Below are 24,768 nucleotides of genomic sequence, written 5' to 3'. Positions count from 1 at the left end.
AACTGACTCAGGATCAGTCTAGTTGAGTGAGGGAAGTCAACTAGACAACAACAAAAAATACAGTCATGAGTAGATTTCTAGACCTGTTGGCTTATGCGAAGGAAAGGGATCATCCTCTGACTTCAAAGCTGAGCATATGCTTCCTGAAGCTGTTCCTTTGTTGGTCAAGCTCTGATCCACGTCATCAACTAGTGGTGACACTTCAGTCACAACCCGGGTAGTGGCCCACTCAGTTGTGGCAGGGCAGGAGCATCCAAATGGATCTCCTGTGTCTCATGGACCCTGGTATGAGCCCTGCTCCCGAGTCAGGCAGAATGTGGCAGCGCCTGACCGTAGGAACGTGGGGTCTGCGTGATGGTGTTGCCAAGAGGACCTCAGTCTTGACCTGACCTCCCCACGTGTGTTCCTTCCATGTGGCACAGCCCCTGTCCACCATCCCGATCTTCATTCCCGTGTTCCCACCACTCTGGGTTTGGAGCCTGGAATGTTAGCCTGGCTTCCTGGACTGTTGATCTGCTGACCTCAGCCTCTGGCTGGGATCCTCCTTCAGATTGCATGGCACAATTGGCAGCATGTCCCACGCCCCAATTCTGCTCCTGTGGACGCTGATTCCAACCAGTGTGGGCTCACTCTTCTGGTTTGTGTAGCTGGACAATGGGCTACCCTTCGGAAAGGCGGTCAACAACTTCCAGCAAGGTCCATGTCTCATTAGCTGTTCCACGTGGACTACCAAGGACCCTGAATTCCTGAACGGTCCCTTCTCAAGGTACAACCACGCCCTTTCTTTTCTGTAGAGAACAGGGCAGGCTGACCTATTCCTGATCCTCAAATACATATGGAGGGCTAAATGTCTGGATTTGAAGGTGTCTGGGGACCTGCAGATAAATGAGGTCCCTCAGAAGCGAGGGGCTCGGGTTACCGCAGAGCTGCCCACAGTGGCTGTCCTCGCTGTAAGTGCTTTGGATCAGGGTCCTTTCCAGCTGAATATCTCATGCTTACTAGGGAGCCAGTCCAGGGCTCTGGAGCATAGGACTGAGCTCCAAACCCTACTCCAAAAGAGTGAGTGACAAGCAACTAATTTCCAAAGTTGTGCAGCGGATATTTTTTCTTCCTTCAACCCTCTGGGAGAGAAAATGATGCAAATGAAAAACCCAAAAGGGAGAGCAGCTTGTTGTAACTTATGATTAATCTTGAAAAAAAACCCACATGAGCTAAGCATTCCAGTCCTGGCGCTAAGCTAAAGCCAGGAACATGATCCTGCTCCCTCACATACTCCGGGCTCCCTGGTTCCCAGCACCCTAGGTCATTGACACAGCGCAGCTCAAACCGGAGGAGCGTACCTTGGTTGGGGCCAGCTAAGGAAAGAGAGGCTGCAGGGTCTGTCTTGGGGAAAATATTCTCCAATTAGAATAATAGATTGATGTATTTTTATAGAGTTTTCTCTTTCAGGTACTTAATCTCATTGTTCTTCATGACAGTGCAATGTCATCTTTTCCCAAGGCCAATAAAAATGCTTTTGCAAGACGGTGGGTCATGGCTGACTATGGGTAAAAACGATGATAGTAGGAAGATCGTGGGAGCAAAAACAGGCCACCCTCTCTCTTCAAGAGTAGGGCATGTTTGTGCTCCAAAGAGGGCTCCCTGCTCGCTGGTCCATGCCGACTTTCAGGGAACCATTACCCCTGGGGCTCTGCTATTCATGTCAAACCTGGGACTAGCACTGTTTATGTTCCCTCCAAGACTTCTTGGGAAGACCAAGTTGCTGTAGTGATAACCTAATATACTCGTGTCTCCATTTTCTTGGGGTTTTTATGAAAGTCAAATGAGCTAAGGTATGCAAAGTGCTAAAGGTGGTGCTTGGCACACAGCAAGTGCTAAATACATGCTGGCCATCATTTTTATTGACTTTCAACAAAGCCAGGCTAAAGAGAGAGAAAGGCAGAAAGCAGGGCACCAAGAAAACATGACTTATCTCCCTACTGGGCAGCTCTTACGACACCTCCTTGAGTCATAGCTGGGCAAGTCTTTCTTTAGGTGAACTGCAGCATCTGCCACCCACTCGTACCTGGTGGCCCCAGCAGTGCGGTGGGACCTTTGGATAGGGCTAATCTGAGCCGGGATAAGTTTGGACAGTTTGGAGTTGAGCCATCATAGTGTAAAAACACTTTTTCAAATTAATGAGTAATGAGGACAAGATATAGCCTTGTCCTTCCCTGAGCCCAACCTTGTCCTTGAATTGACCCTCTTGGAGTTTAGGAGGAATTGTGATTTCCCACATTAATAATATGTTCAGTGGTTTTTTTTTCCCATTAAAACTTGAAGCATTTTCTTTCTAGGCTCCATCAGAATATTCTGGTCTAAGCGGAGGTGTCGGAAGCCTGCCTTCTCCCACAGCCCACCCAGCCTTCTCAGACACGACTTCCCTTCTGGACCGACTGGGGGTCACTGGCCTGAGAGGCTCTGCCAGGGGTAAGCAAAGGCAGTGATGGACCCCATTTTATCCTAAGAGGAAGAAGGCAGCATCATTGGCCACAAGCATGGGAAAGCCCAGGTTGGGGTGCTGGGGTGCCCGGGATTGGAAGGCTTTTATATTAATTGGCGACCATTTACAGCTTCATTCTCAGCTCTGATTTTAATTAGGTGCTTCCGGATGGAATCACCAAATGTTCTGCCTCCATCCTTGTTTAATCCTGCAGTCTGATGGGCCCTGATTTATGCACATCAATACTGTTTACAAACATGAAAGCCGCCCAACCGTGTTTGAACTTTAGGCACCACCATTGGTTATCGATAAGGGGAGGCAGCTTGGCAGGTGGCGTGTCAATACCACCAGGTCAATATTCCATGCACAGGCGAGACCCAGGCCTTTCTGAGTGGCTGGGGGAGGAGGCTGCTCTTGGCTGAGGCTCCGGCTCTCTTGTCATTGCTTCTATTGTGACCATCTTCTTCCCCATCCCAAGTCCCTCAGTGAGGCGCTACAGGGTTGATCTGGTGATTTAAGAGGTTTACTCTGGGGTAAGAGGAGAAAGCCACCATTTTGGGAGAATGTATTTTTTTTTCCAGTGGACAACAGAACCAGGGTTCTCTTAGGATGCTTGAGTTGGGGTCTGTTTTCTTCCAAGACCCACTCTTAAAAGCTATCTATTTGGGGCAGAACATTCCTTGGCCTCCCTTTTTACACCTAAAAAATATGAAAACTCAGTGGTGAAATGTAAGCTGGGGAGGACCAAGTGGGTTGTGGGAAAGTTTAGCTTGCAGAGCAAGACGTTGGAGGTTCGAATCCTAGTTCTGCCCCTTTCTGGTTGGGTGTTCTCCAGTACCTTGCAGGATCTTGCTGAGCCTCAATTTGTCTCTGTGTTGAATGGGTTTAGTAGAAGACTGTTTGAGGATTAAATGGAATTAAACATAAAGAATATATTCTGGCATCCAAACCTAAGAAATATTTAATATATAGTAACTGCTGCTCCACTATCATGGCTGTTTTAATTAAGTTATTATTCTCATCATTATTATTTAGAGGTCCCAGGTTTGGCACTTGTTAACTAAAGCAATCTTGGGAAGGTGACTTTCCCTCCTGGGCCCTGGTTCCTGCAGCCACTGAATATGGATCCTAACAGTGACCTCTGTAGATCCTCTAGGGCTAAATGGAGCTGGTGAGTTTTGGGTGCCCAATGCCTGTGAGCTCTCTTCCTCTAATTTTGGTTGTCTCCCTTTCTTACTGTGAGAAATGTGAGCCCCTTCTTTTTTTGTAAATCTTTTTGCAAATTCTTTGTAAATCTGAGGCTTCTCTCAAATCAGCGTGGACAGATCCACCTGGGCTGGGGAGAGCAAGTTTCCAGGGCCTGGCAGCAGGGGTGTGGGGTGTGGGGAGTGTGTTGGGGGGTGTCCCCTCTGCATGGTAACATCCATGAGGCTCCTCTTGGGTTTCGTTTTTGTTTTGTTGACTCCTGAGCATCTCCTCCTCGGCCCCTCTCTGTACCATCATGTAATTTGTGGGAAGCAGCTCAGTCCACCCAGGACTTCTTTTTCCCAAGATCCCATGAAGGAGTCCAGTTTCCAAAGCAGCGAATGCCACGGCCCAGGTTCTGGGTGACTGGGAAATTGTGTTTCTACGACTTTTGCAAAAAGAGTCCCCTGAGCCGCACAGATGCATGTAGCATCTGTCGATGTAGAGAGGCCCCAGGTTTTTACTGAGTTGGTTAACTTTTGGGGATAGTTGGGGGCTAGTACCTCCCCAAAATACAATGACTATTCTAAATAATCTGAAAATGTTGTCTTCCAGGAGGGTGACTGACCCATCACAATTTGGGAGTTTCCTTCTTTGAGGACTCAAAGTCCCCTGTCCCAAGCTCCTTTGGTCCCAGGCAAGCTGGGACAACTGGTCACCTTGAATTCCAGTGTAGCCAAATGATCTTCCTTTTCCTGCAGATGATGGAACAGGAAAAAAAATGGGGATTAATTGTGGAGTTTCTTTACCAGAAAAGAACAGGGACCCCCGCCCCCAAGAGTCCCTGAAGCCCCTGCTCAGCAAACTAGGCCTGAGTTGCCACTCTTGCCCCAGAAGACACATGAGGCAGCTTCTTCCTCCTGGAGGAAGGAGGGATTCTGTGGCAGCACTAGTTGGGAAGAGTGGAATGAGGGGCACCTATCATTCAACTCCAAATGATATTGTTTTATCACCATCATAACCATCTCCCCCCGCCCCCTCCGCCCACATCTCCCTTTTTGAGTCTTCTGTGAGCATCCAGGGGGCAGAACAGTGCCCAGTATAAAATCTAAAGAGAATCATCTCTTTGGGCTTAAAAGAGCAAAAGCCACTCCAACAAATGAGTAAAAGAAAGACTGAGAGAGTAAAGCAGCTACAGGCTTCTGGACACTGGGTGCTGCAGACACCGTGCTCTACATGCATGTGCCTCACCATCTGTCCTCTCAGCATCCGCGCCAGGAGGACAATAGTCTTGTTACGGGCATTTCCTAGAAAACTGGTCTGAGGTTGCACAGCAAGCAGGTGGCAAGGCCAGGACTTGGGCCCTGGTCATCAGGATACAGAGTCACACTCTTGACCAGTGTGCTACACTGTCTCCCTCTGTCCTGAGTCCCCTTCAGCACACAGTCATCCTTGCCGGCTCTCCCTCCATGGATTGTTACCGTGATCTCCTGAAGACCCTCCGAGGTGCTCTGCTCAGGATGAACACAAGCGGTCACCACTATTAACGCTGACTGGGCACACACGCACACACCTGCCAGAGACATTCAGAGACTCGGGTGGAATTTCTGCATAGTGTGCATCTTTTCTTTCGATTGCACCTATCTCAGTGATTATTAGACAGAAGTTGGGCGAGGTGGGCAAGGTCGTCTAGGTCTTAGAAGGACTGAGGAAGGTGCTGGGGTGATGGAGGTAGGGTCGTGCACAAGGCCCCACCCTTCCCTGCCCGAGTGTGCTGGAACGTGGTGTGATCAGAGGCCTTGGTGGAGAAGCTTCCCCAGGAGCAGATCCACAGGCTTTCATGAGGCGCAGGGCTGGGAGCTGGGAGGAACCAAGGGGGGGGGGGCTGTGGCTCCACAGTTTAGCTGGGAGGGCAGACTGCAGCTTTGGAAGGGTGAGTCAAGTCCAGCCTAAATACATCGGGGGAGATGGCTGCAGCTGAGTCTGGGTCACACGCATTCCTCAAGACCATGAGCTTCCAGCCACGTGTTGTCAGAACCCCAGACCCTTCCAGAGCAGGGCTCTGCGGGGCCTACTGAGGCCGGCACAGCTTTACCCTAAAGAATGTCGCTCCAGACTTTTCCACAAAGGTCCTTTGAGTCTCCTCCTTTCCCTCCCCGCTACCTCAGTTTCCCCACTCATCCCCGCCCATCCCGTGTGTCGACTGGTTTGTGCGATATTTGGGGTTTGCCAGACGGCAGCGGGGTGTGAAGAGGAGGGAGGAGGCTGGGAGATGGGTGTCCCCTGGGTGCTCTTCCGTAACTGGCCTGGGGAACTCAGGAAAGGCGTGGCTGACTGTTGGGAGATCCTTCCTGGAGTCACTTCCTGGAGATCCTTCCTGGAGTTTCCAGAGTCCTCCATGAGCTACCAACAGGTCCCTTGCCTTGGTGGCAGGTTATTCCTCAACGGGTCAGCCGAGACTGCTCTGGGGCTTCTCGCCTGGGCCTGGGCTCTGTTCTACAGAATTCCTGGAAAGTTTTCATGAACATCAATATGTCACGGCTGGGTCTGATAGACGGTTACTGCCTCTTCATCCAAACAGGAGGGACTGGGTCGCTTTTGAACACGCCATCTTCACAAGGAGACACGTTGGGGCTGCAAATCTGGTTGCCCCCCCCCATCTTTTTTTTTTCCCTTGCTAATTGGCAGGAAACTAATGAACGAGGCTCTGCCTGAGCAGATGCTCCTCGCGGAAAAAGGCAGAATTGGAGTTTTTCTTGCCTTTTTAAAAAATTTTTTGAACACATCAAGAAGGTAGTAACATGTGGCAGGTCAGAAATTAAGAGAAGGTAACAGTACAGATTGTAAAGAACACAAAGGAGTCGGGGTGTGTCTGTGTGTGTGTTTGGGTGTGAGTGTGTGTTTTTCTCTTTTGTTTTAACTTCCTTGCATCTTTTTTTTTTTTTTTTTAAGCTCATATTCGGCTGTAGCTCATAATTAGCAGCTAGGCCTCTGGGACCTAATTAACCAATTCAATTAACAAAAAAAGCACACGAGTCACCCTGACATTTGTCAGCCATTAGGAGGGATGTCAGACTGGCAGTTTCAGCCGACACATTAATGGTGATGAGCTCATTTGTGACTCACTTTTACTCCACCATCCTCCTGGAGAGACAGCCTCTAAGCCACACTGCCCAGAGCTGTGGGGTCAGTCGTGTGACCTTCAGAGGTCAGGAGGAAGCTCTCACCCTGCTCTCCCACGGGGTCTAGGGCCCCTTGGCAGCCTTAGCTGAGAGGCCTGAACTTCTCCCAAGTTCCCATGAGAAGTCTCTTTGGAGAAGCTGCATAATCTCGGCTATTTCTCCAGGATGAACTCAGCAAAGGTTTCTTCAGTAGGGAAGAAGCCTTTTAAATTTTATGGCCATTATTATTTGGGGCCCGTCGGTTCCCATCTTTAGTTCCCTGGCTGGGCAGGGCTGCTGCGGTCAGCTCTAGCAGGCAGCTTCTTCGATGCGGTACTGCCTTTGTTCTTGGGTTGATTACCTCCAGTGCCTTCTGTGATGTAGACAGGTATTTATATAGTGCCAGGCTATCTTTGCCTCTGATCTCCCTTAATTTAACTCAATTTTCCCGGAAGCCCTGGTAAATAAAAAGCAAGACAGCCCAGGTAAATAAAAACTCTGGTTCAGAGGTTGGCAGGTAAAGGGGAAAGTCCTGAAGAACCAGAGACCTGACAGATCTTCCAGTGCATTCCTCCCCCAAACCTGATTTGTTCTCCAAGGAGCTTATCAAGGGCTTGTTTTGCTGGTCTGAAGAAATAACAATCCCCAGGTAGCCTTTGGAGATTGTGCTTGGCTGCATATAACAGAAAACTTTAGTAGCGGTGACTTGGACACATGGGGATATATTGTTCTCACCCAACAAGGGGTCCCAAGAGAGGCCACAGAGGACAGCTGTGCTGGCTCCCTCTGTCCTTCTGCCCCACTTGCCTTAGTACCTGCAGAGTTTGTCCTTGTGGAGGCAAAATGGCGGATCGCAGGCTTCCAAGCCTAATGTCTACATTCCAGGAAGGAAGAAGAGGAGGACAGGGAAAAGAAAAAAGTGTTGTGAAGTCTGCCTTTGTCTTTAAATCAAGGAATAGCAGCTTTCCAAAAAGGTCTACCCAGTGTTGTGGTCCACTTTCAACTGACCACAACAATGTTGTACGGTCACCCCGACTACAAGGGACAGTGGGAAATTCAGTCACTCTTGCTGTCCTGAAAAAAATTGGGGGACTCTATTGTAAGGAAGAAGGAGAGATATTGGTAAACTAGCAATGTCTACCCAATACATTTATTGAGTACCAAGGAGGGGGACATATTTCCCTTGCAAGAACCATTCCATTCGGGGAAGTGATGATACTCCTGTTGTTCAGTGGAGGGTCAAGTGTGCTGGGGAAGGCTGACAAGTCTACAGAAGTCACTCTGCTAGTTAATGGTGATGGATGACAGGTTTTCAGATGTGCTGGATACAAAGCTTCTTTTTTTTTTCCCCTAAAAAAAGTGTTTATTTATTTTGAGACAAGGGTCTCACTGTGTTGCCCAGGCTGACCTCAAACTCCTGATCCTCCTGCCTCAGCCTCCCAAATACCTGGGATTACAGGTGTGCCAACCTGCCTGGCTCATGAAGCCTGTTCTGCCCCCCAGCCTCTGCACTGGCACCACACTGCATTATTCATGATTTCTCACACATGGTGCAGCCACAGGGTGGGTATCCCCAAAGATCAAGATTTTTCCCACCTGAACATTGGGCTGGAAAACTCAGCAGTCGCCATTGCTCTTCCGGCCTGCCCGTGTGGCTTGCCTGGTTCTGAGCCACATGCTAACACAAGCATATGGGTTTCATTTCCCCGGGAGCTAGCCCAAGTAAACCTCCAAAGAAATCTTGCTTACCACCCTCTGTCCCTGCTTGCCAACCCCCAATCCCCGCTCACATACAAAGATGACCCATTCAAGTTGGAGACACCCTGGGCTGCACAATTAGGCTGGAGGAGAAAACAGACCTGGTTTCAAAAGGTGACTCCCTACCATTTTGAAATAAGACTTCATTAATTGCAGGCCCCTGTTGATTCATTACCATCAAATGGCTTGGACAGCTTGCATGTCGCATAACCTTTCTCAACAGAGGGTGCCGGACATTCTTTGCAGGTAATCTACAGGGCCCAACAGCAAACATCTAGAATCCCGACTATTCATGCATGAACAATATAGCAGCTCCTTATTGTTACACCCATTGTTCCCTCACAAAGAGCAACGCTCAGGTTAAATCTATTTTAGCTGAGAAGGCTCTACAGAAATCCTTGCTACTGGGCATTTGATACTGATCACAGAGTCACATCAGGGAACAGCCACTGAAAGGAGAAAGTCATTTTATTTCTGAACCTTAGAGGAGACAACCTCTCCTCTGCTCTGGCTCTGCAGGACTTAGGCCTTGGAGTGGGCGTGAGGATTTTGTTTTGTTTCTAATGACGCTCAATGAGAGTGTGTGATTGGGGGGGGGCAGTGGGTGGGCAGTCAGGGAGCAAGTAGGAAGGTATTAACAATGTCATACTCAAGCGACATATGTGAACTCTGGATTCATTCAATTTTAAAAACATGCCCCCAGGGGAAGCGAGTCAGTGAGCTGTGAATTATAACGAAGGGCGTGGTGCCTCCTCTTGGAACAACAGAGCTAATATGCATCGCAGGAAGTTGATTCTGCCAAAGTTTGTCTCTGTTCAGCCAGGCAGAGGGGACACACTGGCTTGATGTGCCCTCCTTCTCCAAAACGGAAGTCAGGAACGGTCCTTCCGAGACCTGTATAATGTCCAACATGGTTGGGGACCAGGAGGCAGTGGATAGACCACTGAGAGTGTCAGGTAGAGGAGGGACTTCAGATGTTACTTAATCCAGTCTTCCTATACAACAGCAGAGAGGGCCAAGGAGGGGATGTGGCTTGCCCTGCTAGTTAGTGCTGAGATTAGAGGCAGCCCGCAGCACTTCATCCTCAGAGGGGGTCTTCAGTGGGAAACACGGCATTGAACGAGGACAGGTGCACAGCAGCGATTTAACCTGGGCTTGGGGGAGAATACCCAAAGTATTTACCAATATTTAGCATAGGCACTCCTAGATCAAGCGAGGGCACGGAGCAATCAGAATAGACACCAGCCACAAACCACCAGTCAAGCCCTACTGGGGGCCCTGATGCTGTCGGGCATGCTCTAGACCCTGGGAAAACCCTCATGGCACCTGCCAGGAGCTGAGCCTGCAGGGGAATCTTCTTCACAGGCAAAAGGGGGGACCAGCCGAGAGTCACCCTTTTGCTGATGGACGTGGTGGGAGATGGAATTGGGAGAGAAGGTAATTCCATTAGTTGTCTGAAATTATTTATTCCATAAAGTTCTAAAAAGATATGTGAAAGTAAGAGCTATTTGTTCTGAGCTTGTCATAGCAAAGGAGTGAGCACTGCCATTTGTGTTTGGCAGAGGCGCCAAGACAGTTAGGGAAGGGCAAGCTTTATTGTGAAGGAAAGAGGGCCTCGGGTGCCCAGGTGGGGGCTGCTGGCCAGAAGCAGGCATCTCATCCAGTTGGTGACGCACCCACCATATCTGGCTTTCTCTGGTTGTCCCTAAGCTGGAAGTATTGACAATTCAGGAAGCTGTCAGCCATTAATCAAGTCCTGGCCATTTGGGAGCCTTTGTGAGGGAAGTGACTGTTGAGTTTTCCTGGGTTGTCACGAGAGATGGCAGTCCAGCTTCCTGCAAGTCTGATTTATAGCAGATGTTCAGAAAGGACTACAGTTCAGGGTGATTTTCTTTGATGAGTCAGAAGTTATCTTTTTTGCAGGATTCTGGCTTCCTGGGTTGTTTACTGTAGATAAAAAGTCAGGTTATGGGTCAAAGTTCTATTTTTATAGATGGTTGGGCCATTGTTTGTTGGTAGAGTGAGCTTCTGGGTCATATAGGGCCTAGAGGACCTCGGCCCTCAGTCCTCAGGTTGTCACTAGTTTGGTTCAGTCATTTCTCCCCTGCCATTCTTCTCCTTTGAAAAAAATGAAAAATGATGGTTTAGATTTGCTCTGATGTGCCCGCTTCATAACACAACCCACTCCTCAGCATCTCTGCAGCGTCCTCAATGCTAAACCTCTGCAGCTTCAAATTGAAACTGCTTCTTCATGTAGGAAGCACCTTGTTGCTTTGCTAGCTATCCTAAGAAGACAAAAGGGGGGTCTCATAGGTGTCCTTTCTTCCCATGCAGTCAAGCAGGGTCACCAGCTGGTGTGGGGAAATCTTATTCTGCCTTTGGCACTGGGCTGTCCTTTCTGTGGTCTTGATGCTAAAGCTAGCCACAGATGTTCCTACCGTGTGGAAAGGTGGGTGTGTCCAGTTCCGTACAATATCCTCATACATGCAGATCCATGTTGTCACTACCAGTCAGAGGACAGCTCTGTCACTGCAGGACCCCTCGTTTCCTTTCTATAACCCTAAACACCTCCCTGTTGTCCCCACTCCCTGTTGCAAACCCTCATCTACCACTAGTCTAGTGCCCATTTCCATGAATTCTAGAATGTTATATAAATGGAATCACATAAAACATAATCTTTTTTTGACATGGTCCTTGTTCACTCAGTATAATTCTGGGAGATTCATCCAAATTGTTTTGAGTCCTGATGATTTCATTTTCCAGTCTGTTTTGTTAGTCACCTATTGAAGAGTATCTGGGTTTTATTTTTTTTTCTAGATCTGGAGTTATTCATGAATACAGTTGCCGTGAACATTTTTGTATGGGTTTCTGTGTGAACGTAACTTTTCATCTTTGTGGAGTGAAGGCCCCACATTTCAAATATGGGGTCACATGGTGATTGCATGTTTAGTTTTATAAGAAACTGCCAAGCTGTTTTCCAGAGTGGCAAAACCATTCCCCCGAGCAATGAATGAATCCTCTACCTCTTCTCCAGCACTTAGGGTTGTCCCTATGTCTTACCTTTGCCATTCTGGTAGGTGTCAGTAATACCTCATTGTGGTTTCAATTTGCATCTTCTTGTTGGCGCATGATGCCGAACCTCTTTTCAAGTGTTCATTTGCCACATGTTGTCCTCTTTGGGGAAGTGTCTGTTGATGTCTTTTGCACATTTTCTACTTGGATGGTTTACTTTTTGTTGTTGTTTTGGGGATTTGAGGATTTTTTTATGTAATTAAATAAAATACCTCCAATAATCCTTTTTTATAAATGTGTTATTGGACATATTTTCCTTTAAATATGGCTTTAAGAGAAGCTTCTGTCACCTCTGCCTACAAACCCAATTTTTTTTTCATTGAAGACCTTAAAGTCTTCAACCATAAATTTCCCAACCATAAGCCTTTTGGGGAAGATGATTTTTAGTTACAGAAAGATCACCACCCATCTACCCACCCAGCTCAGCTGTACATGGAGGTGTAGTTGAGTGAGCAGGCAGTGCGACTTAAGCCTCATCTTTCTCAGGCTACAGCCTCAGCACCAGCTGTTTGGAAGTTCTCTTTGAATTGATGTTTACTTCCTGTCCCCAGATCTGCTTCCTACATAACATGCTGACTGACTGCTGTTCGCTTCCTCCTCTGCTCATTGAAACAGGCTGAGTGAACCCTTGCTCCTACCCAAGAAAGGCTTGTGTCCCAGGTCTCCCAGATCTCACCGTCCTGGAGAACAAACTAGGCCTCAATAGTTTTCCAAGGGTGGAGGTAGGAAGTGCTCATCATGAAGACCTCATCATCCCGACTGTGGAAGATGAGCCCCCTCAAAGAAACAGCCATGTGCTTGTGGACATGCCCTGAGAGAATACGTTTAGCCTTCATCCATGCTGACATAGTTTTGGAACATATCCAAGGGCCAGGCTCTGTACTAAATGTCACGGTGGACAGAGCAGAGATGGTCCCTACACTCAAGGAGAGTGTGGAACTTCCTGGTCTGTTTCTTCTCTCCTCTAATTTCCTTGCTTCATGAAAACTCTTGCAGAAGGCTCAGAATGGTTTACATAAGAATGGTCCTGGCTCCCGTGGATCCTGACTCGGATGGGCCCAGTGACTCGTCCTTAGATGCCAGCATGTCTTTGGGTTATGTGCAGAGGTGTGGAAGCTCCTTCCCACTCAGTGTGTCATGCTGGTTGCCTGTTCCCAGATGTAGCTCTGCTTGTGCCCAGAGCCACACAGCCTGCTCTACACACTCGCAGCTCCCAGCCCTCAGCCCTTGTTTTGAATGTTCATCTGTGGACTTTAATGCTAACCATAGAAATCAGCACCATTCCCCGACGGCTACCAGAGGTCAGCCCTGCTCTTCCCCCGAAACAACCACCCATTGCACTTAGAAACCCAGGGGCCACCCAGTTGTCCCCACTCCTCCCTTGTGGCAGCCAGAGAAGGCGATGGAATACTTTTGGAAAGGTGTTGAGGCTTTCCTGGGCAGAGTTGAACCTGGAAAAGCAAAATGCTTCCAGTTTCAAAAGGGAGGGAGGGAGGGAGGGAGGGAGGGAGGGAGGGAGGAGAGAGAGAGAGAGAGAGAGAGAGAGAGAGAGAGAGAGAGAGAGAGAGAGAGAGAGAATGAGGCAAGGTTTAAGGTAGGAAAAGACCAGTAAGCCTTTGTGGAAGGTTCTTGGAGACCATTCCCACTTCCCCACCAGCTGGAGATGGTGAGTTTAGCCACATTCTCCCAATGGCGAAGGCTGGGCTCTTGGCAATGAAATTAGACCATGAAAAAAGTCCACCGCATGCACGTTTTACCTCATGTGTTTTATTCCCCAAACTATTTCCTGAGAAGGTTTCAAATACAGCTCATTGTTCCCGCGAAGGTCTTGAAGATCTAGAAACACAGTGTGATCACCAAAAAAAAAAAAAAAAAAAATGATCTCATCCATGGAAGAGACTCTATTTCATTCCTCTTTGCCTCCTCATTCCTGTTCATTCTGATATAAATTAGATACAGCTGGAATATCCCTAATCTGAAAATCTGAAATTCAAAAATGCTCCAGAATCTGAAACTTGGAGCACTTACATGATACGCAAAAAAATTCCAGATTTTGAAGCACTTCAGGTTAGGGGTGTACAATCTGCGGAGTTTTATGCAAATATTCCAAATTTGGAAGAATTCAAAAATCGGAAGCACTTTTGGTCCCAAGCATTTTGGATAATGGATCTCAACCTGTTCTCAGTAAATGTTCTTTGAATGAAGACAGTATTTTTCTTGCTCCAAATTGAGGAGAGAGTTGTTGTTAGGACACTTTCCTCCACTGTGTCCCAAGAAGTAACAGATAGCAGTAAGGATTTGAAGCCAGTAGGATCCTATGAGCACTTGAAGTTTGGTCTTAGCTACAATAGACATTAGCCGAGTAAAGGCTCTAAGAAGTCCTGTGGCAGGTACAAAGCCTTTAGGCTTTTTCTAACTTCACACTTTTGAAAACTCTATTGACCACGGAACCCTTTATTCCGTGGAACAAAATCTTCAGAAGCACGTCACAGAACCCATTATGTGAGAACTTGAGTTAATTAGTCAAAGAAGGATGGAAGAGACATTGCACAAGGAAGAGAAGAGAGAGGAGAGACCATGGGGTGCAGAGTCCTGGGGCTAGGGGCACTTCTGCTTTGTCAGGGTATGAGGTGTCAAGTGGAGAGGTATGAACCACAGACTTGCGGGGAAGGGGGCCCTGTTCCTGCAGAGGGCCCACTGCCATGCTGTGGAGCCTGGATTTTGCACTTGGGAGCCCAGGTTCTCTGAACAGTAGAATGACATCATCAGATTCCGGTGGTCGGGTGGAGAATGGACTGGAAGAGGACACCCGGGATGTCCAATCAGGAGGCTGCCTTGTGATTTGGTGGGAGAGGTTGGGGTTTGATGAACAGTGTGTTAGCGGGTGCCAGCGTAGATGATCTGTCGTCCAGTGTGTTCCCAGCCTTGATCAAGGCCTTGCGGAAATAAATAGTGCCAGCTAGCCAAGCCTCTCAGCAAAGACCCTGGTGTCTTGAGGGCAAAGACGACACTGAGAAGTGGCAGCAGAGCAAGATGGCATCATGGCCTCAACTCAGAGGTGGAGGGGCAGAGAACCTGAATCCCTCCAGCGAGGGCACTCTTTGTCTTCTCTTTATTCTATTTTTCTTTGTCTCCCAGCTTCTGACACACAGACCAGAGTCTCAATAGATGTCCTTTGAATGAATGAACCAATCGACCTGTTGGCTCAAGGTTTCTCGACTTAGTCCACTTTCTGTTGCTACGACAGAATATCTGAGACTAGGTCATAATAAGAGATTTCCTTAGTTCACTGTTCTGGAGGCTGGAAGTCCATCACTGAGTGGCCCCATTTGCTTGATTTATGTGTGGAAAAGAGGGAGAAGCCGGCAGAGGGGGACCTACCCTTGTAATAAGTAGCCCGCTCTCACAGTAACTACATTAATGGCTTCATGAGGGTAGAACCCCTGTGACCCATGTCTCTTAATAGCCCCACCACCTCCCAATACCATCGCACTGGCAGTTAAATCTCACCAGGAGTTTCAGCAGGGACAAACCACATCCAACCCACAGTTGTTTACCACCTTGAACAAGTGTGCCACTTTTCAAAGAGAGCCTCTCGCAGCAAGAGCAGCCAAAATAAGATGCCCTTGGTTAGTTGAATTTTCCCTCTAAGGCCTCATTAAGTTCCAGCCTAAGCTTGTTGGCTCATCTGTTAAAAACCGAGTGTGAGTTAGGGGGTCTGGGACTTTGGGGGTGCGCACACTGTGGAACAAATGGCCCTGTTGCTAAGGGACACAGAAGATGTTCCAAGTCAGACCTCAGCTCTCCACCCCACCCACCCCCAGTCCATATTGTCCCTAAGCATTTGTCCTTAATGGTTAATGCTGAGTGTATTTCAGGGGAAATTTAATCCATATGGTTTTGATTCATTTACACTTAACTCATCAAAACACTTCTTCTCTTTTTTTTTTTCTAGGAGAGTTTGTTGCCATATGGGAAGTGTTTTCAGATGTGATAAAAGCTTTTAAAATGATCAGGAAAGAGCTAGAAATTGGTCATAAAAATGACGGATTCGACGTGGAAGGAGGCCCAAGGCCAAGTTCAGAGATGGCCACTTTTCGTCACAGTGTTCTTCCTTGACCTTGGAAATGGACCAGATTAAAGGAAGATGGGAAAATAGGGAGAGAAGACCAGAGCAGGAAGCAGAACAGAGGGGCCAGTGCAGCCCCAGCCCTCACCTGGGCCAGGCTGTCTCCTTGGCCCCCTTGGTTGTGAGAAATGGCTCTGAACCCAAGCTAACACTTGGACAAACCCTTAGAGACCACAGATACCCACTGGGTTTACACGGGAGCAACCAAAGGGCAGGAAGCAAGAGGCTTGCCTAAGTTCACACTGAGCCTTGAGCCAGGCTTCTGGCCCACCCCACACCTGTGTGCCTTGTTTCGGGGTGCAAGCTTGGGCAAGTTTTTAAACTTCCTTTATCTTAAGAGATAGTAAACATGGTGACCAGGAGAGGGAGATTGGAGTCACTATGCCGGGGCTTGAATCCCAGCTCTGCCTCTTATTAGGTGGCTGATCTTGAGCAAGTTACTTGGCCTTTCTGCTTCTCAGGCCCCATCTCGTGGATGTGTTTGTAAGACTGGGTGTTCTTATTATTTAAGCTAGTCCCCCATAACTGCCCAGTAATGGAGCCACCCTCTAAACCTCCATGTGGTAGATAAAGAAATGGAGGCCCATGGCATTTGTCCAAGGTAACTAACAGAGCTGGAGTTCAAACTCAGAAACTTCTGGGTCCAGAGAAGCAAGTCTCTGGGGTTTATCTGATAAGTTTGTAGAATATGTTTATTTAGGCTTTTCCCCTCACCATGATATAACCTAGGTGTAACAGGATTTCTCTTATATCTTTAATATACAGCATAATACAATAATGATTGACATTAAGTATCAAGTAAATTTCAAATAGAATTTCCACTGTATTCTCAGAACCCATTTAGTAACTGGTCTCCTTGTGAAATGTTTCTACTTTACCCGTGATACTTGCAGATCCAAGAGACCAAAATTCAACTCCAATCTCGCAACGCACACCAAAAGAAATACGTCAACTTGTATAACTGGAAAAGTCCACGGTCAACTCCAGCTGCTCAGAAGATGTCACCAGGAGCCTTTGTCTCACCGTGCCTTGTCTCTCTCTGCTCTCCTCAGGGCCGGCTTCCATCTCCGGCGGCAGTGGGGGCAACATGGCCACCTGCAGTTCCAGGCTGATGGGCCACCAGCTTAGGAACCTGGGCAGAAGGAGAATGTGTTGCCTGCTAATTCCAGCAAAACCCCAGTGTTGATTCTCTTCTGGTCTGGCCAGGACCTCCCTCCACCCCCTGAAACAATCACTCCTGCAGGGTCCCAAACCCAAAGCTTCCTCAGCCCTGGTCATGTGATTGTCCCCTGAGCTGGTGAACACAGAAGACGGAGGCGAGGGAGGGGTGGCCTCCATGGAAAGCTCAGAGCGGGGGATGGAAGCTGGGCTCATGGAAACCTCAGAGGTGCGCTCCGAGTTGCCAGACAAGTGTTAAGAAAAAAATCAGTCTTGGAATCCTAGTGGACACCCCAGTGGACAACATTCCCATCCTCAAACATTCTGCCCACGAGTTTTCCTTTGTCCGAGAGCCACTCTGGCCAACGCCCTGCCGGGATGTCTCAAGCTCCAAGGTGGCAAGAAGGGCACAGCAGCCCTGTGCAGGTGGGGTAGGTCAGCTCCAGCCTCTGGCTCTGCAGGGCCAGGGGACGTTACTGCTGTCCCAGGTACGTGTGGAGGGTTAGTGTGTCCCCTCTCTGGTGAGGACCTAAAACTGGCTTTCCTCAGGATCTGAACAGGGAGAACTTCACCCTGATTGTCTTGGGACAGGGAACTCTCCCTAGAGGTTGGCTGTGGTGGGGACGGTGTTGGCCTGAGGACCACGTTCCCGGGACTCCCTGTCCACAGAGAAGTCACCTCCCACCCCCAGTTAGCCCGCCTAGGGGCCTTGAGGGGCTGGGCAGAAGCTGTCAGCACCGTGTGAGCTGGTAGAGAAGCCAGTGAGTCATTTTCTAGAATCCTATGCTCATCCACATGTGGTGCCGATAAACAGGTCCTCTGGGCTGAGCCAGCCATTGGCCCAATCCAACAGCATTTACTGCCACTTGTCAGCCTAGGGACCAGCACAGCGGGGCTTTCTAGTCGATGCCATCAAACTGCTCAAGACAGCGTTGTGCCGTGGAAAGACTGCAGGCCAGGAGTCAGACGGGACCCACAGGCTTTCTGGGTGACTCTGTCCTCCATTTCCTAGTCCGTAAACAGGGACACTGTCACAGAGCCTATGTCTCAGGGCTGCCCCGAGGGTTCCGTGAGGAGACATCTAACAGGCCAAGTCGCTGGAGAAATCACTCGGGAGGTGCGGCCTCCCTTCCTCCCGCTGTTGGAGAATTCCTGCTGATGATCCTGCCCAGATGACAAGATGGAGTGCCTCCTGGTACACAGAGGTGGGCACGTGGGTGCTCAGAGACAGCAGTGGGGACACAGTGACTTCCGCTGGTTCAGCTCTCTTCAGGCAGCAGGAAGAGGAGGGGGTCACCAGGTGAAAACTGGCCACCTGTGAGCCAAACACACGCCTTAGTGGGCGCCCTGGGTGTCTCTCCATGGCTCCCAATGCAGAGTTTAGCCTTTGCAGTTAGCCTTGATGGCTGTGGCATCTAGATCTGATAATGATAACGGAAGCCGGATGAAATACCATGCTCTTCCCTTACCTCAGAGAGTCACGACGATGTCAGTATTGTTATCTCTTTTTACGGATGAGAAGATGGAGCGTTTCCATCCGGGCAGCCACCCTCAGCCGTATGTGAGGTCTGTGTGACAGCACCCTCTGGTGTTGCGGAGGTGCATAACAGTCATAAAAATAGCAGGCATTTGTGCCAGGCCCGATGTCTGTCACATGCACGCACATCTTAATCCTCACAACTGTCCCCATGCACAATCAGAGACCACATACAGAGACTCCTGGCTAAGGAACTCGCCCAAGGCCAAGAGCTCGTAAAGGAAGGGGCCTTCTAGAGTCCCTGCCACACACCCTACACAACACCTCCTGTAATCGTGATGGACCAATTCTCCTCCACTCCCCACACACTAGGTGCGAGCTCTGCAGTGGCAGGACAGCCATTCTTGCATCCCCAGGATATAGCAGAACCTCTGGTTGATAGAAGGTGCCAGATAAATATGAATAAGAAAGTGAATTAATGAATGGGGTATATAATTCAGGGAGGGTTTTCATGGCAAAAATGGCCCATGATGTCACAGCCAATGGTTGGAGCAGGTGTGTGTGGCGGGATGAGTGCTAGCTTCGATGCCAGGTGGTGCAGAACAGATAGAGACCCTGTGGAGTGTAACACAGATGGAGCCTAACAGGGCTGTGTTTTCTCAAGTGCCCCAACTTTCTTGGCCCCCTCATAACATCTGGTCTAATAGACACGTTTCTCAGAAAAGCCAAGGCACTCATTCCAACGTGCCAGCGGCCCCTGGCCAACAGGCACTGGGGTCAAGGCTGATTTTGTTGAAACAGCTGAACGCGGGCCACAGAGACTCAGCCTTCTGCTCTGGCTGGAGACACAGCATCCGGGGTCGGAGTCCCTTAATCCTCCTGAACGCGAGAGAGGATGTGCTCCTGACTCAGCCCCAAGGCACCCGGCGCCTAAGGGGCGGCCCAGGGCGAGCTGGAACATTCAGAGACACTGCCATCTAGTGGTGCCGTCAGGACAGGGCAAGGTGCTCTCTGGGCAGCTCCTTCAGTCAACCAAGGCCTAACTCCATGTTCTCTTTTCCCTCATCTTTTCCCAGCTTGATATCACTCCCCCAGCTCAAGAGTAGTGACAAAATCATGTCTGGATACGATTTGGGCATTTGAGTTCTTTCTTTCTGAAAAGAACACAACCAGGAATGCACTTTTGAATTCTTAGGAAGCTTTTGGAAATCTTTCTCGGTACAGAGCATTTCATGGAGGATGTGAAGAGAGTCCCCTGGTGTTGGGTGTCCTCCTGGGTCCAGCTGAGGCTGCACACTGTGGAGACTGAACACAACCACGCCGCCCCTGTCCACCAGGGCTGTGTGTCCTTAATGTGACCTCGTGAATGTGGATATGTCCCCTCCGTTTCTGAAAGCTCCACTCACAGCCTGGATAACATGCTGCATGAAAGATTTAATCTGAACTAAAGGGATTTGCATTAGTTTGGTCTCTGTGACCTAAGTACCTGACACAGACAACCTGGAGGAGGAAGGGTTTATTTGGGTTCACAGTGTCAGAAGTTTCAGTCCATGGTCAGTTGGCGCCATCACTCTGGGCCTGAGGTGAAGCAGAGCATCATGGCGGAAGGATGTGGTGGAGGGAAGCTGCTCAGCTCATGGCAGCTGCAGTTAGGTGGGGGGGATTGGAGCATGATACGGTCCCCATGGGCACCCCCCATGCCCTACTTCCTCCAACCATGCCCCATCTGCCTGCAGTTTCCACCTCTTCCCAGTAGTCCATTCGAATTATTAATCCATAAAATGGATTAATCCACTGATGAGGTCAGAGTCCTCATGATCCATCCATTGTTCATCAAGGACTCAAACAAGTGCCTCAGGTTCCAAGCAGAATAGACCCTTGACAATTCCAAGGTGACTGCACTGTGACAACAGAGTCCATGGCATCTCTTGTGCCCCTGGGAGTCTACAACATGGTAAGGGAGCCAAGCTACAACTGGGTGCTGAGAGGTGATTCCTAGAAGGTGTTGCTCCAAGCAGGGCCACACAGACCATGCACCCTTGCACCACAGTCCTGAGCCACCAGCCAACTTCCTTCTGCCACGGTGGGGTGACTCCTGGAGGCCAGGCTTGGTGACGTCATCAAGGTGAGAATGATCTTTGTCACCTCCCAGCTCTCCTGGAAGTTATCAGAACCATGCAGAGCAAGTCCCTGGATGAAGCAGGTGAACAACAGGACAGGTCAGTGAAAAGCAGGACAGGAAACAGAGCTGCGTTAAAACCTAGGATGCTACTAAGAAAGGGGGGTGAACACTGCCAGAGTCTACTGAGCTCTGAATGGAACTGCCAGATTCAAAAAGTGAGAAGGGACCCTCCGTGCAAGGGCGGTGGAACCCAACAAAGTGGAGTCGAGCTCTTTACCTAAATTCAAGTTTCTGCTCACCACCGGGTAGTTTTGTGACCCTGGAGAAGTTACCTCACCTCTCTGTGCTTCCACATCCTCAACTATAAAATAGAGGGAAATAATATTTACGCCCACAAAGGGGTTCTTCTAAGGATTGAATTATATTTATAAAGCATTTAGAATTTTGGTGCATTATAACTGCTTATAAACAAAGACTACAAACATTTGGAAGCAATATTAATTTACCCCACACCCTTTTTATTCAGCACCCATACCCACGGCTAGGTGTCAGAGGTGCAGAGGGGTGGGGTTCCAGTCCTGGCATGTGTAAAATGCAGAGGGTGCTGAGGTGAAGGTATGCTGAGGTTTAAGCCACCAACTTGTCACTCCCTGGCTGTGAGGCACTAGCAAATGTCCCTCACAATTCCGGGCCTATTTCCCCATCTTTGAATCTTCATGCGTTGGACCACCGACCTCAGTGTTTCTCCAGCCTGGTCGCTCATTAGGACCACCGAGGGGGCGTCTGATAAGCAGCATGGCTGGGCCTCACTTCTCTCCTCTGCTGCGGACAATTGTGACTGAGAATCCAGGCAGGGCCCAGCCTCTGCCAGGCTCTGCCCTGAGAGGATGCCATTTGTCCTCCCGAAGTTCTTAGTCTACGCCAGTGAACGGCAAGCATGGGGGCGACTTACTGGACCCCAAGTAGCCAAGGAGCTTGTCAGAAAAGAAATCCCGAGCAGACTCAGAGGGGAGAGAGGAGAGGCAAGATAGAGCTCTTTCACCTTTTGGGCTTGAAATAGCTGCTGCAGCCACCACCCGACTTAGCCAGGAAGACGAGGGCTGGGGGACTGGGAGGATTTGTCCACTGGTTTTTAACACAGAAAAGGGACAGAGAACAAAGACAGAAGCTGAAGCACAAACCAGCCTGCTCTCCCAGCCTCCACCTGGGGTCCAGGCAGGATACCCTCTGGGTAGGGGGCGCGCTCCAGGAGGGTGAAGTGATGTTGGATGTGAAATTAGGGACCTCTCCGGAACCACAGCCCCAAGCCTGAGGGGACCCTTTTGTTCCAAATGGGAAAGCCAAAGGACACTCCTGTCATGCCACCCACAGAAGCAGCCTCTGCAGCCCAGCGTGTGCGCTGGGACTTAAGCTTCCCACTCATCCCTCTACAACTCAAAAACAAAATTCCTTCTTCATTCCCCATGTCTCTGGGCAAGAGCATCACAAATGGAACTTTCAGGAAAGCAGTCTACGGGGACACGGAGAGGCTTGCATGGGAAGTAATGTGAAGGGAGCTGGGACCTGAAGGATGGAAGCCATGGGCAATATTGTAAACACCAGATATTTTCTGCTCTGCTGCCCAGGGGCATGGTGGGCTTGAACTTCCTTCCCTGTCCCTGGATAGTTGGCTGTAGCCCAGGGGTTAGTTCTGACCAATGGGAGTGAGCAAAGGTGACCACTTTTAGGCCAAGGTGTTAGACTTCCAAAGGGCTCTCATTCCCTCTGGTAAGGTGATCACGTGATTTGAAATGATGGGGTGTTCTGTTAACCAAATTGTTTCCATGACTTTGATGACCAGAACCTTGTACCACCAACCCATGATGGACTTGGAGGATGAGTGACAAATGAGACTTTTGTTTGAAGTCACTACAATTGGGAGGATGTTTGTTACTGTAGCACAGCTTATCCTGTTGTGACTGATACAGTGGGCATGATTTGGATGAATGACTATGGTTACCAGAGAAGGACTTCATTTTTTTTTTTCCCCCTGACATGATGACTTTGTCTTGGAAGGTTGGGCTCTGCTGGGTCCACACTCAGGAATGAGGGAGAAGAAACAGAATCATTTATGCACATGCAACACTCAGCAGTTTACAGAAAAGGTCCAAGTAGACTCCCTGTGTGCTCCTTATACCAACCCAAGGAAGTAGGCAGAGCAGGAGGATTTCATACTTCCAGAAGTTGGAGGAGGCTGGCTTCTCTGCATCCTGGTTTGCCACCTGTCCACACCCATGCCCACCCTCCTTCCATACCCAGCTCAACTTGCACGCTCTTGAGCTGCATTTCCCATGTTGGATATTCATCAGAATGGCAACTGTAGTTGTTTTTTATTTTACCTTTTTATGGACCAAAAATTTATTTGTGTATTTTAAAACAAATTCTTGGCTCTGCCATGGTCTCAGTTTAGATTCATCCCGATATCCTAGATACATGACAGCCTTGTTCAAAGAAAACTGAAGCTCACTGAAGCTCAAGTGGCCCTGAGATGGAGTAAAATCCTTAGGTGCCTTCAGAAATGAAAAAAAAAAAAATACAACTGTATGTGAAAGACCTTGAGTTATGGAAGAGCCTTAGACATAGCCTAGTTCAAGATTTTTCAGTTATAAATGAGAAAAATTCAACCCAGAAAGATTAAATGACTTGCCCCAAGTGATAGAGAAAATGATAGTCATTAGAAGAATCCAGACAAAACCCTGGTGTTCTTTTGAAGACTGGTAGTTTGCAGGGCCTTGAATGGTCTCAGAATCAGCAGGCTTGGGATGGGGCCTGGGATCCTGTCACCTTCAAGACTCCTGGGTGATTTCTCTAAGTATTATATGCCTGAGTTGTGCCAGGCATATAATTGAAGTTCATGATGCTGACTTAGAGCAGAGTCCTCTCGGCTGGGCTAAGCTGAGGTTGGCATGGCGGGGGCTTGGCAAGACAGCTGTAGCTGCTACCTTAGAGAGCATGGGGCCAGCGCCTTTGTCCTCTCAGGAATTTGCAGAGAAGAGACCTGCTGGGGCCCACCCCCGCAGCAGGCAGGGGACAGAGGCACACGTTTGCGTTTTATTGTTAAATGGACTACCAGTCCCTGCGGGTTGGCAGGGCCTAGAGTGGTTTGAATTGTAAAAAATGAGTATGTCCCCATTTTATTGATGAAGTCACCAAAGCTCGGAAAGAGGGCAATGACATGGCCAACGTGTTAGAGCAAGACCAGGGTGTCCCGGGCTGGCTCCTGGAGACCGGAGGGAGAATCCATTTCTCCTGCCTCTTGCAGCTTCCAGAAGCCCCGGCATTCCTTGGCTCATGGCTTCCTTCTACTATCTTCAAAGCCAGCAGTTTGGCATCTTTCTGACAGTTCTACCCCCAACCCCGACCCTCACCCCTCTCTCAACCACCAGGAAAGGTTCTCTGCTTTCAGAGATTGGAGTGCACCCACCCAGAAAAACCAGCATAATCTCCCCATCTCAGTGTCCTTAACCTGGATTGCAACTCCAGCCCCTTTTGCTCTGGAAGGTTCTCAGAATCAGGCGTGGACATCCCTGGGGGCTCCTAGTTTAGAGCCCAGGGTCAGACCAGGCTGTGAGAGTGGCTGCCCTTCCTCCCTCACCCCCTCCCCTACTCCCCTCCAACACAAGGAGTGACTTCCCCTCAGGCTACATCTGCTTCCAAACGGATCCCACAGTTCTCACCCAAACCCACCATTTGATTCAGAAATTACATGCAGGACTAATTGTTGCTGGAGGCGACTTGTGAAATGGGGGTAGTTTGTAACAAAAAAGCCCAGCAGAAGGCTTCAAGGTAGGAAGTGAGCTGTTCTGGGAGGAGACAAGAAATACAGAGAGAACCCTGCAAACTCTGTACTCTTACCACGTTTTCCCCAGTGGTAGCATTTAGCAGAACTATAATGCAACCTCTCAGCCAGAATATTGACAGATACAATACACTGATTTTACTTAGAATTTCCCAGTTTGATTTGTAGGTTCACACATGTCATAGTATTTTAGGCTTGAGTTCTTGTGTCTACCACCACCCAAAAAAGACACTGAATAGTTTTTTCACTATAATGATTTCTCATGAAAAAAACAATTGATTCTTTTAAAAAAAGAGAGAAAATATAAATAAATGGATACATAATGAAAACAGATGAATATCTATAGATTCAATGAAAGAGCAGAGAATATAGCTCCTCGCCCTATC

At 48.8% G+C, this 24,768-nt stretch overlaps 1 long non-coding RNA gene across 1 annotated transcript; it reads left to right on the top strand.

Moving 5' to 3' along the window:
* Nucleotides 1-564: 564 nt before the first annotated feature.
* LOC144377189 (uncharacterized) lies at nt 565-22,977 on the top strand. Its single transcript, XR_013437897.1, has 3 exons — nt 565-766; nt 2,337-2,469; nt 15,614-22,977. It is a non-coding gene; the product is annotated as an uncharacterized LOC144377189 (long non-coding RNA).
* The last annotated feature ends 1,791 nt before the right edge of the window (nt 22,978-24,768 follow it).

Source organism: Ictidomys tridecemlineatus, chromosome 1 (genome assembly GCF_052094955.1).
Source record: "Ictidomys tridecemlineatus isolate mIctTri1 chromosome 1, mIctTri1.hap1, whole genome shotgun sequence".
NCBI classification, from domain to species: Eukaryota; Metazoa; Chordata; class Mammalia; order Rodentia; family Sciuridae; genus Ictidomys; species Ictidomys tridecemlineatus.
Note: the sequence above shows the minus strand (reverse complement) of the source record. Positions and strands in the feature narration are given on the sequence as shown.